Source organism: Silene latifolia, chromosome 3, assembly GCF_048544455.1.
Source record: "Silene latifolia isolate original U9 population chromosome 3, ASM4854445v1, whole genome shotgun sequence".
In the NCBI taxonomy this organism is placed as follows: Eukaryota; Viridiplantae; Streptophyta; class Magnoliopsida; order Caryophyllales; family Caryophyllaceae; genus Silene; species Silene latifolia.
Genome location: NC_133528.1, coordinates 103,357,733 through 103,373,416, shown reverse-complemented (window position 1 = coordinate 103,373,416; position 15,684 = coordinate 103,357,733).

Here is a 15,684-nt window from a genome sequence, read left to right as displayed (position 1 = left end):
TTTTCTTCTTAAGACTTCGCTTGTCAGAATACTTGTAAAATAACCTAGGATGTGTCATGCTAGTATCCTTTGACCCATGGATTAAGGCCTAGTCAAGAGTACCTTGTGGTGTGATAACTCCTTGGCTACCGTTTATTCCAAGGTGACTCTTGAAACCATGCAATCATCATTCATCCATGTTCTACCATACATCTTGCAATCAAAGGGGATGGGCACAAAAAAAAATTGTTCAAATTTGAGTTCAAGAAATGAAATGAAAAGAAAAAAAAGTTTGCAAAATGCATCAAAAGAAAAGAGGAGTAACAAAAATGAAAACTCCTATGCTTCAAATATAAGGCACCCTCATTACTAATTAGGGTGACTTTGAAAATGTTCAAAAGAAAATGCAAAAAGTTGAAAAGTTGTCAAGTATTGAAATGCCAAAAATCAAAAGAAATGGCAAGAAATTGTGTTCAAACATTATATGCCACAAGAAATTGGGGGAAAAAACAACAACAAAGCAAACTCCGAAATGAAACTCAAATACTATCGATCCCTTTATCCATTTTTGTGCATGGTAGAGAGGGGACGACCCTTCTTCTTGTCTAGGCAAGAGGGGGAATTCCGCGATCCTCCAGTGTTTCTAACACCATAAGGAGTCTATTCTTGACAAAAGCATTTAACGATTGAGGACAAAGGTACCCTAGCTTGACACAACTTGGAGGTGATTTATTGGTATCCTTCTAGGCTTAGTAGTTTGAAGAAATTTCATCTATAAAGGAGTGTGTACCCTTGAATTGCTTCCCCTTTAGATAATTTCCGCCACTTAGATGAGGAAAGTGGCTATTCTTTTGTAGATGCATCCACTACTTGATTTTGTGTGCTTTAATGTTTGGATGTATCGCCACTTTGGCAAGACCCACCTTGCCTTGCAAGAAGGCATCCTACCTCATGGTTGTCTTGTTGTGAGTTGAAGGAGCGGAGTGAGACCCGCTAATTGCCTCATATCAGATATGCTATTAGGTTAGTTTAAATAACGGTCCTAGTTTTGTCACCTCTTTACTCGGGACGAGCAAAGGTTCGGTTTGGGAATATTTGATGTGACCATTATTTGAGCACATTTAGTCCCCGAATTAGCCTCGTTCCTATGCTTTTTAGTGCATATTTGGGTCATTTACTATCTTTAGTCCTTTGTTTTGCATATTCTTTTAGGTTTTGTTCCCTTGGTAGGAGAGGAGTGCAAACCTTGCATTTTAATGGCAAAATAGAGCTAAATTGATCGAATCTAATGACCAAGCACCAAAGAGAAGACAAGACTAGAAGGCCTTTATACATATTATAGTAGATGGGCAATGATGAAGAAATCCTTGCATCCCCGACTAAATCCCGGAGGATTATTGGAAGAAGAAAAGAAGAAAAGAAAGCTGTGACGAAACCCGCCCGTCCAACTAGGCAAGATGCCCGTCCAAGACGTGAGGAATCCGAGCGTCTTTGCCATCAAGACGCCCGTCCAACCATGCCACAATCCGCTCGTCCAACTATGAAGACGCCCGTCCAGAGACACAGAAATCCGCCCGTCCCGACACCTTGGACGCCCGGATTCTCTTACAGGTCCACACGACCTTTTCTTCCCTCCATGAAAGATGCGCATATTTATGAAAGACCGGCAAAAAGGAGACTCGCATATTTTCTGAGAGGAGCGATTCCTCAAGGACTTAATCGTCATTTAAGCCCTTAGTAAACCTTAATTTGTGTACCTAATCCCCACTATAAATACCCCATTAGTCTAATTAGATGAATCATGTTCTTCTTATCAATCCTTAGTGTAGTTTATATCATTCTAATCTCTTATTAATCTTGTAATCAACTTCTAATCAAATATTAATACAAATCTCATTTCCTTAATCTCTCTTTTGTTCATCTTTTATTTTGGGTAATTGAAGATTATTTGGGTTATTATTGGGAGATTGACAACCTTCCAATCAATCATCAAGTACTTCTATTATTCTTTGCTTTATTTTGGAATCATTAGTAGGTATAATTCTCTTAATCCCTTTTTAATTATTGTTAATCATCTTCATTTATTCATCATGTTTTGCTTTGTTAATGTGATTGACAACCTTGTTAACATGTTAAACTTGATAATGAGTGAGTAGTTTCCTTAACTAGGGTTAATGGGTAATTAGGGGAAACCAACATGGGGAATGATTCATGCTTAATTTAATATTTTTCATAGTTATTTGCTTGCTTGTTGTGATCTCAACTTATGCACATGTTATGTTTGATGAAATGCGAGCCTATGAATCCTTGCATTTTTTACCCATCACGTACCTTTTCAATGAGACTTGTAAGACATAAACCAACTCGAGTCTCATTAGACCATGCATATAGTTGAGTAGGGAGGATTAAGTCGACTTGTAGGTGTTGTACAATCTAATCGATTCGGCTCCAGGACCCAAACCTTCCTAGGATTGTAAGATATAAACCAACTTGATCCGTCACAACAATAATTGCTTGCTTATAATTTGAGAATATGTTTGTATGATCAATTCCCATGAATCCCCTATGACCCTATGACACCCTAGTGCTTTTAATCAATTGTTTACATCTCTTTTTAATCATCTTGCTTGCTTACTTTTGTTGCCATTTAGTTTAGTGATCTTCTCATCTCAACCCCAAATCGTGACACCCCTAGACACAGCTACTTGCAATCGAAAATCCTACATCAATACCCGTCCCTTGGGATCCGACCTTTACTTGCCTCTTTACTAATAGTAGAGTTGTTTGTGAAGTTATAAATATTGTTTTGGTCTAGGTGCTCTTAACGACAAGTAACCGAAAACTAAATCTCCAAGTGAGTCCGACCAGTATTATATTTTCCCTACTTTTTTTGTTCGATTTTACATTTTTTTTCCTTTTTGCTGTGTTATCAGTCTACGTTTAACATGATTGTAGTTTTGAAGTTTTCCTTTCTGAATTTTGTGTTATTTATAACATTTGTTGTTGTTGTTTTTTAGGTGTATTTTCTTGTCGAGCTGATTTTATGTGTATTTTCCACATTGTGTCCTTGTGTTTGCCTTTCAGAATTAAGTCTGTGTGTGCTTTATCTGACTTTTTTATACATTATTATGGTTCCGTATCAGCTAGGTACGTTCCAACGGTTATCAGTCACACTAATTCAGTTGCTAGGTACATTCATGTGGTATGTTTGTGGTGACGATATGTCCTACGTATTTGTGGCATTTTTGTATGCTTGGCATAAGGTGCTTGATATACTGTTATTATGCTTTATCTGACCTTTTGTATTACTTTTTTTTTTTTGTTGCGTGTTTCAATGGGGGTTTTACACTTAAGAAGTATTTTAGGGTCTAGGTGCACTTTAATACGCGTTAACCACGTCTATTCAGTCCATATGTACATTATTTTGAGTTTAATAAAATGACTACATCAGTGCCCTTTCAAGAGGGTGACCATATCTGTATTTGTTCTGCAATGTCTGTTTTTTCACCTGTAACGTATCTGTGATGCCCTTGGTATGTAGGGAGAGTATTTTTTCATGGATGGTTTGTGGGTTGTTCTGAGTTTTGTTCATTTATGGGGTTATGTGCCAGTCAGGTACGTCTATACGGGTTATACGTACGTTTAATGAGTTGCTGGATACGTTTTTTAGTTTATGTTGTGTGTATCAATGTATCTATGCATATTGTTTCTGAAAACGTTTTTCATGGCTTGTTTTTGTTTAGCTTGGTCATTTTCAATGAGGTTACTCTGTGTTTTGCACTATGTGATATAGGTTCAGTTCATCACATATGTCCATACGTATTTGTTGTTTGTTAGGTACATTGTTTACATTGACATCTACATTGTTTATGATTACAAGTGTCATTATGAAAAGAACACATTCAGAAACGTTGGCACTAGACGGAGCAGGGACAAGCAGACATCAAGAAGTCTCTAACACAAGTATACAACAAGCTGGATGTGATCCTTCTGAAGATTTTACGGTATTGAAAACAAGGATGAGTCCTAGCGGTCTTCTACATTTCATCAATAGTGGCCTCTCCGACAATCAAATCTTAGACATTCAAGAGATGGGCTTTGGCGGTATCCTGTGCCTTAAAACGGATATGCTTCCCGGGCAGTTAGCATACTGGCTTATTTCAGGATTTGATCCATTCACGTCTTCTCTCTTAAACAACCAGCTCCCTATTCGCGATGAAGATGTTCATCTTGCCATGGGGTTACCCATGGGTGAGGTAGAAATAGTGCAAGCGACTCGTTTTGAGCAGATCGAGGTGTTTGTAGAGCTGGTTAATGCATGGAAGTCTCAGTTTGAGGGTGTTGACAAAGTTACCAACACCCACATATTGCATAAGATGGCTGAACAAAGACAAGGTGGGGACGATTTCAAGAGAAATTTTATCATATATGTTGTGTCTGCGTTTCTTATGGGAGTTAAGGGAAGTATTCCAAGTTTGCGAACACTCAAGTGTTTGAGTGATGTGTCCTTAATTCCAAAACTGAGATGGTGCGATTTTACTCGAAGAAACTTAATTGCAAGTGTCCAACAGTGGAGGGATGAGAAGGAGAAGGAGGCCAATGGGAGCTGCAAGAAGATCTATAAAGGTCCTATAATGGTTCTAATTCTCATTTACCTCGATAGGATGGTTTTTAAGGCTAGAACAATTGAGCGGGTATTCCCAACATTATGTACATGGACGAAGGAAGCGATATCTTCGCGAATATCTAAAGAAAAAATGGAAGCTCATCGGTTTGGTTCTGGTTTCATTGATACGCAGTTGGTAAAGCACCCAGGTTGCTTTGGTTCTGGGTATGTGGAGAGCCGTGGCAGAACAGCACCTGATGTTGTGTTTGAGGATGATGATATTGTTGGCAATGATGAGGATGATGCGGCCGACAACAATGGACATGATGGGCACGATGCCAACAGATCACATGTCAGTACTTGCATTGAAACGCTGGCAAGCACAGCGAAAGCCCTTGCTACTGCATTTCAGAATTTTGCAGATTCGATTAATAATGCTAAGCGTATAATGCCGAATTCTGCAGTTGTTTGTCAGCTTTCTGCCATGGCAGACTCTCTACTAGGGAGTTTCCAGTTAACACCACCTATTGTACTTGAAGAATAAGTTGGGACAAAAGTGGATCGCGGACGGGGTGACCCAGTTGTTGGTGGTAATGACATGCGTACTGATGAAACTGCTGCTGCCCCGGGTTCAGGTGCAGATTCACGTACTGTTAATGTGCCGCCTGCTAAAGGGGGTAGGTCAGCCTCTGAGGTACATGGCGGTCGTGTTCCATCTACACCAGAAGGCACCAATGATGACCCTTGTTGGAACGATCCTACCTTTGTGGCAGCGGCCATCGTGTTGGGTAACGCGTTCGACAAGGATCCAGTGGATGTACCTGTACCAAAGAAAAGACGAGTTTCTCCTGAGTTCCCGACCTTCAACTTATTTCAATCTCAAGATAAATCGCAGTTAGTTGGTTCTCCGGAATGTCCTAATGCGCCTGTTGTTTCCCCCCATCTGCTGCTCCTGAATCAGTTCACGTAGTCTACAATGTTGCCAACACAGAGAACAAGAGAGACATAGTTGTTCCAAATGTATACAAGTCACCCTTCATTCAAAGGAATATATCTATGTTTTCTGAATTGAGCCAAACGGAGAGAGATGTTTCTGACTTGGTTTTTGATGAGGGATCTGATGATAGGTAATTATAATCCTTTTTTATAACCTATTTCAATCTCAAGTTAAATGTTTAATCGTGTTCAGTTATGGGGTAATTCTTTAATATATCAGAACGTATCTATATTTTTGTCCAATGTTTCTGACTGTTTTGTTATATTCAGCGAGATATTGTTCAGGAATCGTTTGTTCCAGCTAAGAAGATACGATTTAAAGTCCTTTATCTCAGACATAAATATTTCTACAAACGTGATAAATGCATGGGATAATATATTAAACAAGCGAGAGGAGTTAAAAGCTGCCTCATCCCCTTTGCGTTTATACACTTTTGTTACTCATAATGTAAGTTATCCTATGATTGATCTGTGTTTGTTTTAACCTTTAGTTTTAATCAATGATGTGTTTTTCTATATAGGTAATTTTGCATTAATATGTTATCGTCCTACCTGATTTTAGTATTTTTGTTGAATATGTTTAACTACAGGGAATTAGATGTGAAAATATAACCGAATACGATAAAGTGAAACTGGTGAGCTTCAAATATGTCCTTTTTATTTTTAGTAACATTCGTCAGTTTTGTCCATTTTGTGTTTTCACTAAGGTTGATATATGTGTTTCAAAACCAGATGATGTTCCCATTTACACTTCGTGAGCCGCATCTGATTTGTGTCAACATGGTGTCTCGAAAAATTGAAGTCATTCATCCTATGCATCCTAAATCAGTAGACTTCACTTATTCTCTCCGCACGGTGGTGAGAATATGATTTTGCGCATACCAGTTTACCTTGTCAAATGTTGGTTTTTAATTTTCACTCCGTTAATGTTTCTGATGGTAGTCTGACTTTTTCAGAGGGATTTTGTTCGATGTGACATGACCCCTAAATCGTCCAGATTTAAGGCAGTCCAGTTTTACGCATGTGAAGAATTCGTTCCCAAAACGCATGTGATTGACGACGTGGACGATGTCATTTATCTGATGTGTTACATGGTGATATATACGGGGTGCCGCCAAATGCTCAAGACTCAGACCATAAATGTAAGATACGTCCTTTTTTTTGTCTATGTACGTTAAGTAAATAAGTAATCACATCTTTCTCATTAATAAGTTTTATACATATTGAATCATTCAGCCTAGGTCAGGGGCTGCAATTGGCAAGATCCTTCTTAAACAGAAGATTAAGTACTGTTTTGCTGTCTTGTCGCGGCCTCAGAACGAATTATCAAAACAAGTTTTGATAGCTGCGAAGCGTCTCAACGTCAAATCCGGGCAAGCACCCATCTTTCATTATTCAAACTTTTAATGGTTTGGTAGTTTTTTTTTTTTTGTTTGTTTGTTTGTTTGTAAGTGATCGGTAATCTTACTAATTATATTTTCCTTTTTATTTTTTTAATGGAAACAAGTGGCTGAACAGGAAGTGGAATATACTGATACGCACCTGTTAGACTACGTGTTCCTTCCACGTGCGGGAGAAGCATTTAAAGAGTAATGTTTAATCCTTTTTTAGCATGTTGAAGTGTCAGTTATCTCCTAAGAACTTGAAACTTATATACGTTGTTAGAAATAGCACATACTGACCTTTTTGTTGGTGTATACGTTATTTTTGTAGTGACGTAGTCGTCGAGTCAAACTTTGGGCAAGTAACAAAAGAGGGCATGTGCTCTCTGAGACCTCGAAAATGGGTTGCGGATATGGTATGGTCAGTTCTTAATTTTCATACGTGTTTCTTTCTATTTAATGTAGTATACAACAACACTCGTTTTTTCAATTTAGGTAATCGATATGTTCGGGATCTATTCAACTATGCTCTGGGTACTCTATCGAATAGGCCTTACTCTGTCGAGTAACGGCGAGTTGCAGATTAAAATAGTTTCTGACCTGTTGGGTACTCGATCGAGTAACGTGGATACTCGATCGAGTAAGGGGCACTCGATCGAGTATCTTAGCTACTCGATCGAGTAGCCGGTTTACGGGGGACGATTTCTCGGGTTTTGTTAATAATGCGATTAGAGTATATATTACCTCCGTCATTGTTCTTAAACACTTTTTAAAACCTAATTACTATGAAAAGAGAAATCAAACTACGTCATTCGCTTTAATTGCATTGTTGGCAAATCCCGGAGCTTGGAAGGTCGGATTTCACCTTTCTTTATACCATTGTGATCCTTGCGTCGAGGGTAAGACCTACATACCGTTTTTATAGTATTTCTTTAGAGTTGGTTAAACCCTAATGTTGGGAATTTGGGGTTTTGTGGTATTTTATGCTTGGTAGTGATTATATGTTTGTATGTTAGGAGGAGGATTCATAGAGGAAGCTTTTTGATATCAGCTGTGAGATCGTCTGATTGTTGTGCTTTCCAGGTAGGGTTTCCCTACTCAGTATTACTTACATAATGTGTGGTGATTGTGCTGTAGTTAGTGATTGTTGATTGATTCAGACGGTTGTTGATGTTGTATTGTGATTGCTGATTGTTTGTCTCTGGTTCTCGAGATGCGTTCTCGGCTGAGTGGAGTCACTTGCGGGAGTGGGTTCACGCCCTAGTTTCGCCCTCCGTGGAACCCGCCACGGGAGGGGATGTGCACATTAATGGGACAGGGTTATCTCTCGGTATGATGAGCGGGGATTTGGTGGGTACGGCTGCGGTCCCCCACCGCGGTGGTCGGTCCAAAGGGGACGATCGGTGACGGAGATTGATTGGAGTGGGTGATTGTGTGTGACTGTTTGAGCTGTATTGTTTACTGTGATGTTGGTTTACTTAGATTGTGTGATTAGTATTGATCCCGGTTTATTGTTTTAAAACCTGCGGTGATCCATTCGGGGATGGTGAGCAGATATTGAGCAGGTATGAGTTGAGTACTGGGATAGCTGGGATGTGCCACCGTCTGATGATAGAAGTCTTCCGCTGTAGCTTAGTAGTTTTCATAAACATTTCAGTTAGATCAGTAGACAGTTGGTTTGAGAACATGTATTCGTATTTTGGTTTTGTTTTTAGATTGTAACCTTTCACTAAAGTATTTCTATTTAAACGTTGTTTCATTATTGTTTATTTGATTATCATTGCCTCGGGTAACCGAGATGGTAACATCCTTATACCTGGGTGGTCCTGGTAAGGCACTTGGAGTATGGGGGTGTTACAAAATGGTATCAGAGCGATGATCCTGAAACCTAAAACCAATGAACCTAATGAATATAGGGAGTCAATTAAAATGAATCCGGGGTAAAGGTTGTAGGAGCTAATGCAAAGGCTTGGGAGACGTCCTAAAGTTGCGAACTCGCCCTACAATTTTGAACAGGTCACATGGAGGGGGGGTGTATGTCAAGTCGTATGTGTTGTTTGTTCGCTTGTGTGTGGATGTGATGAAGTACGTTATAATTGTTGGATGTTTGGAGTAGAAGGTTGAGAATATGAATGAAAGATTGATGAGACATATAGAACTGTGTTGGAATAAGAAGCATGTTGGATGTTTACTACGTGGCGTTTGATAACATGATATAGTTGTTTCGTTAATCATATGAAGAGTTGAGTAGCATAGTATGCTTAACTATGATATAATGTTGTGTTTATAAAGTGTTTCATATGTTGGGATATGATATAACATGCGGGTAGCATATTCGAGTTAACATGACTCGATCGAGTGGGTCTGACTCGATCGAGTGGGTATTTGACGATTTTGCAACCAGAATCGAGTTTTTGGGCACTCGATCGAGTACCTCGGGCACTCGATCGAGTAGGGGGTCACTCGAATCGAGTAGCCTGGCTACTCGGTCGAGTATGTTAGAGATTAGAAGGTCTGTTTGGGGCCTGATGTCGAGGCACTCGATCGAGTAGCCTCTTACTTGATCGAGTAGGTTTAGGCACTCGATCGAGTGTGTTCTGGGCGGCAGTCTGCTTTCGTGTTTTGAGGTTTTAGTGCGTATGTTTATGTCTACCCTTTCTTATATAGTTTCAAGATGCCGCCCAAGAGAAACGCTTACTATGCGAGAGCTGAGACCATGAATATGGATGATATCGTTAAGATGTTGGAGCACCAAGATGCTCTTACTGAGGCCTTAAAGAAAGTGAATAAGGATAAGGAGGTTGATCACTCTAAGATCAGCCTTTACATAGCGAGGTTTAACCCAAAAGAGTACACGGGAACCGGGGAACCAAACCTTCTTGACAACTGGCATCGTGAGATGGAGAAGGGAGGCAGCTGGCAAGTGGTGGGATACGGTGAAGGTGAGTGCTAGGGAGATGTATGCGAACCAGGGCTTACCTACTATACCTTGGGAAGAGTTTCGGAGGGCTATGAGGAAAGAGTTTGTACCGGAGCATGTCAGAAGTAAGCTGAGGGAGGAGTTCGATGGATTTAAGATGACATCTGATATGTCAGTTGCTGAGTACTATAAGCAGTTCAATGAGAAGTCTAGGTATGCTGAGGATATGGGTTTGAGTGAGGAGAACCTGGCGCTGAGGTTTGAGAGAGGGTTGACACCCAAGGTTATGGATAAGTTACCCGTGGGAGTCCTTACCGATGTTAAAGAAGCTTATGAGAGGGCTGGGAGAGCTGAGAGGTTGGTGGAGATGGCTCAGGAGAGAGTGAGTGAGAAAAGAAAGGCTGAGAGTGAGGGTGGAGGCCAATCTAGTCACAAGAAAGGCAACCACAATCAAGCTAAAGGGTTTTCTTCTGGGTCAGGGTTCAGTGCTGGGGCTTCCTTTGGGCGTGGCCGTGTGAGTGGTAGTGGTAGTTGGGGAATGACTTGTTATGGCTGTGGTGGTGTAGGCCACAAGAGACATGAGTGCACGAGTGCACCGGGAGCTTTTCAGGGATCGACTCGGGGGAGCTATGTCAGGGACCTGCACAGAGTTATGCGAGCAATAGACTAGGTGGATCATGGTCTAACCGGGGAAGTCAGAGCTATCAAGGTGGAGGTAACCGCAATGGCAGTAATTCTTATCAGAAACCAGCTACGAACAACAACAACAATCAGGGGTCGGGTGCTAAGCCGACCACATCAGCCAGTACTGTCCAGGGAGGTGGACAGAAGACCAGTGGAAAGCTGTTCATGATGGACAAGAAAGCAGCTGAGGAGGATGCACATGTTATCACTGGTACTTTTCTTGTTAACGGTATTCATACCTTTGTTTCGTTTGATTCGGGGGCGTCTCAGTCGTTTGTATCTTCGAGTCATGTTAAACGGCAAGGACTAAGGGAGCAACAAAGGCAACAAAGGCACCAAAGGCTAAGGCACTCTCACAAAGGCAAAAGGCTCTTCAAACAAAGAAAGCATTGGCTATGGTGGTAGCAACACCAAACTTGGAAGTGCAACAACAACAACCTTCTATGGGAGCAACAACACCTTCTACTCCGGAAATTGATCAACTTTTGCATTATCCGGAGGTAACTTTTATTTCCGATACCCATAGAAATACCTTTGTCAAGTTTGCTATGAAGTCATTACAATCCACCAAATTTATATGTGAAGATACCTTAGAAAAATTGGGTGTTCTTGAGCAAACTAGAGCCTTTTTCAATGCCATGGGGTTGAAGAAATTGTTTGAAACAAAGGAATTGACATACCCCTCCCTTACCTTGGAATTTTTGAGTTCCTTGAAAGTCACCAAAGTTGAGAATAGGGAGAATCTCGAGTTTCGTCTAGCTAATGTTAGTAGACGCATTACCTTTAGGGAATTGAGTGAAATTTTGGGTCTTAGTGATGAACCGCGTTATTTCAAGAATTATGGAAAGTATGACCCCGAACCTCTTTGGGAGGCAATCTCCGGGAAGAAATTTGAGGACTTTCATGCGAGTCGTGCTCTTTTGGTCCACCATCTGGGCATAAGAGTATGGCACAAGGTCGTGGGTAACACCATAATTGCAAGGAAAGATACCAACCATTTCACCAAACTTGATTTTATTCTTCTTTAATCGGCTTTGAACATCGGAAGAGTACACACCAAGCCTTACAATTCTTTGAGGCTCTTGGTAGATAGATGGCTCAACATTGATTGTGGGAAGAAGGGCACTACCGTTATTGTCAATGGCGGCCTAGTCACTATCCTAGCTAAGCACTTTGATCCTAACTTCAATAAGGATAACAAGTACAAAGCAAAGGAGGGTGGCCATCTTGTTGATATGCACACTATGATACACAAGTTCAAATGGGTTGCCCATAACTCCCTTGACACTAAGTATGGATGGCTCACTAGTGAAGCTAGATCGTTCACTTTGCCTTCAAAGATTTGTCGTCTAAGCGTCCACCGGACCAATTATCTACTTCCCCTTTCTAAAGAGGCCGAGTATATTATTCAACAACAAAAGGGTGATCTTGAAATGCCCTCCTCTTCCATTGTCATACCACCTTACCCATTTGAGTATGAAGAGTTCAAGCCGGAAGGAGTTGAAGCTAGAAAAGATTATGTGACTCTTCTCATGCAAGCAATGCACAAGCAAGCCTTTGAAGATCGGAAAAATGCTTACTTGGCTCAATATCCACCCCTCCTACACTTAGCTAGGCAAGGACTACTTGATCCATCTTGTCCTTTGCCTAGTTGGGCGGATAGAGAAGTCCTATTTCCGGGTGCATCTAGGGTCGTTTTGGGTGACAATGAGGTTGTTGGTAATGATGAAGAAGTTGATGACAACATTGATGAAGAAGCAAGTGAAGGAGAAAAGGATGGTGAAGATGATGATGAGCAAGATGAGGAAGAAAGTGAAGAAGCAAATGACAAGGGAAGTGGCAATGTGGCCACTTCTAATGAGGAAAGTGATGGTGATAGCATGATGGAAGATTAGCAAGCCTTGGAGACTCCTACCCTCTCATGGTTTGTCTATTTATCTCTTTGTATTTTATTTAATTTTGATCATTGTTGGAGTAGTCCTAGCACCATTAGAGGACTCACACCTCGGTACCATTGAGGTGTTCTCATTTTATTGTTCCCATTTTCAAAATCCAAAATGACAAATTAGTTTCATGCATAGCATAGTGTGTGCATGAACTACACCCATCCTTGGACATTAGCAATAGTGTCTCACTCGGTTTGGGGAAGTTAATGCATACACAACGGGAGGTAATCTAAATTATCCTCTCCGTCATAACAAAAACCATGCATCATGTAGTGTAGCTTAGTGTAGATTGCATTTAGTATAGAAATCATGCATCATCTTTGCATAATTTCCATCATTTTGGCCATTGAGTACAATGCCCATATTAGTGTGGGGATGGGAATTCTAACATTTAACTCTTATTCAAAAATCCAAAAAAATTGAAAAATCTCAAAAATCATAAAAATTTGAAAATTGAAAACCCAAAAACATGTTTATTTCCTTTTGTAGTCTTGTATATATTGTCTTATATATATTGTGTTTGTTCTATCCTTGTTCACATTGATTGACTACGCCACATCCGAGACATGAGGATATTGAAGACCGCATGGTATGATCTTTCCAATCTCCTTTTTCCTCTTTATGTTAATGACTATGTGGCTTTATTTTGATTGATGCGGTATAACAATGTGAACTTAGGACTTGTATTTAGTTTATATGACATATTAGTTTATAGAATCACTTGCATTAGGATGTTTATATTAGTTGCATCATGGCATGTAGTTGCATGTTAGAAATGTTTTGAAAAATGCCTATTTAGGAACTTTGACAAGAGCAACTAAGCCATTACAAATACTTGTTCAACTTAAGACTTTGGCTACTAGATTGGTTGTAAAACACCCTAGATAGTGTCATACTAGTGTCTTTTGACCCATGACCCAAAGCCTAGTCAAGGGTTTGCATGTGAGTCACCTATCCAACCCCGTCATGCGATGTGGACTTGGTTAACTTGTCTAGGTGACCTTGTTTGACCTTGTGGTAAGGCAACCCAAAAATATTTTCTATCAATCAGCTTGAAGTGCTCATTTCAAAGAAATTTTGTCATGTGGAAGTAATGTAATGCCAAGGAAACCTCAAATGTTGTGAATTGTTGAAAGTTGAGAAATTTAAGTTGTTTTGATGGAGGCATACCACTTCGATGTGCTTTGGTGCGGGATCCATTGAATTGGGCCCCCATACGGTTGTGAATTCGGCCGCCCAGAGACAGAGTGACTATCACCCCGAAAAGCTATTGTCTAGAGGTTAACCGGTTGCCTAATAAGCGATTGGCGAAAGCAAAGGACACTAGCCCGGAAGGGACAAACCCCATCTTAAATTTTTGAAATGTGAAAGTGAAATGAGGACAATTTTGAATACTAGTCATATCCACCCGTTGTGAATAAAGATTTGAGCATTTCATTCCCAAAAAGCCTTTTGTCAAGCCACTTGGTCGAGTTTGGGACGATCCATGACCTTTACTTTTGTAGAGAATTCGAGACTTGTCATGTCATATGCTACTAGCATCATAGGGATCATCATTCCACCACCATCCGATCGCTCTTGACGAAAGCATTTGGAAATTGAGGACGAAAGTAGTCTAGTTTAACACCATTTGGAGGTGATTTAGTGCCATCCTCTTAGACTTAGTAATTTGTTGAACTAGTATTTGTGAAGGATTACATGCTCTTAAATTTGTTTCTCTTTAGTGCCTCCGCCACTTGATGAGGGAGTGGCTATTCTTTTTGTAGATGCATCCATTATGTGTTTTTGTGTGCTTAATGTTTGGATGTGTCGCCATTTTGGCAAGACCCACCTTGCCTTGCAAGAAGGCATCCTACCTCATGGTTGTCTTGTTGTGAGTTGAAGGGGCGGAGTGAGACCCGCTAATTGTCTCATATCGGCTATATTATTAGGATAGGTTAGTATTGGTCCTAGTCTTTGTCACCTCTTTACTCGGGACGAGCAAAGGTTCGGTTTGGGGATATTTGATGTGACCATAATTAGCGCATATTTAGCCCCGAATTAGCCTTGTTCCCATGCTTTTTAGTGCATATTTGGGTCATTTCTTATCTTTAGTTCTTTGTTTTGCATATTCTTTGAGATTTTGATCCCTTGGTAGGAAAGGAGTAAGAATCTTGCATTTTCATGGCAAAACGAGACTAAATTGATCGAATTCAATGACCAAGCATCAAGGAGAGACAAGATTAGAAGGCCTTTGTACATATTATAGTAGAAGAGCAATGTTGAGAAAGGATCCTTGAGTCCCCAAGGAAATCCCCAAGGAATTTATGAAGAAAAGGGAAGAAAAGAAGAAGATATGTTCTTTGAGTGACAATCCGAGCGGATTGTCACCAATCCGTCCGTCCCGCAAAAAGACAATCCGAGCGGCTTTGCCCTATTCCGCTCGGATTCCACCTCCACAATCCGCCCGGATTCCCTTGAATCCGCTCGGATTCCAACGCTGAATCCGCCCGTCCCGACCTTATTCCGCCCGGATTCGGCTCCAAAGACGAATTGTCTTCTCCAAGCTACGAAGAAAGAAGCCCTTCTCTCAAAAAAATACCGGGTCCTCCTTGCTCAATCTAAAAAGTGTAATTACTAGTTTAGCCCTTAGTTAACCCTAATGCATCCTCCCTAATTTCCACTATAAATACCCCATTAGTCTAATTAGAGGAGCATGTTCTTCTTATCAATAATTAGTGTAGTTAATATCAATCAAATCTCTCTTTAATATTGTAATCAAGTATTAATCAAGTTTTAATACAAGTTTTAGTTCTTTAATCTCTCTTTTGTTCATCCTTTATTTTGGGTAATTGAAGATTATTTGGGTTATTGTTGGGAGATTGACAACCTCTCAATCAAGCATTCAAGTACTTCTTTTATCTTTGCTTTATTATTGGAATCATTAGTTGGTATAATCTCTTAATCCCTTTTTAATTATTGTTAATTACTTTCATTTATTCATCATGTTTCATATTGTTGGTATGATTGACAACCTTGCTAGCATGATCAACATGATAATGAGTGAGTAGTCTCTTAGCTAGGGTTAATGGGTGATTAGGGGAAACCAACATGGGGAATGATTCATGCTTAAATTAATATGCTTTCATGTTTTATTTGCTTGCTTGTTTTGATCTCAACTCATGCACATGT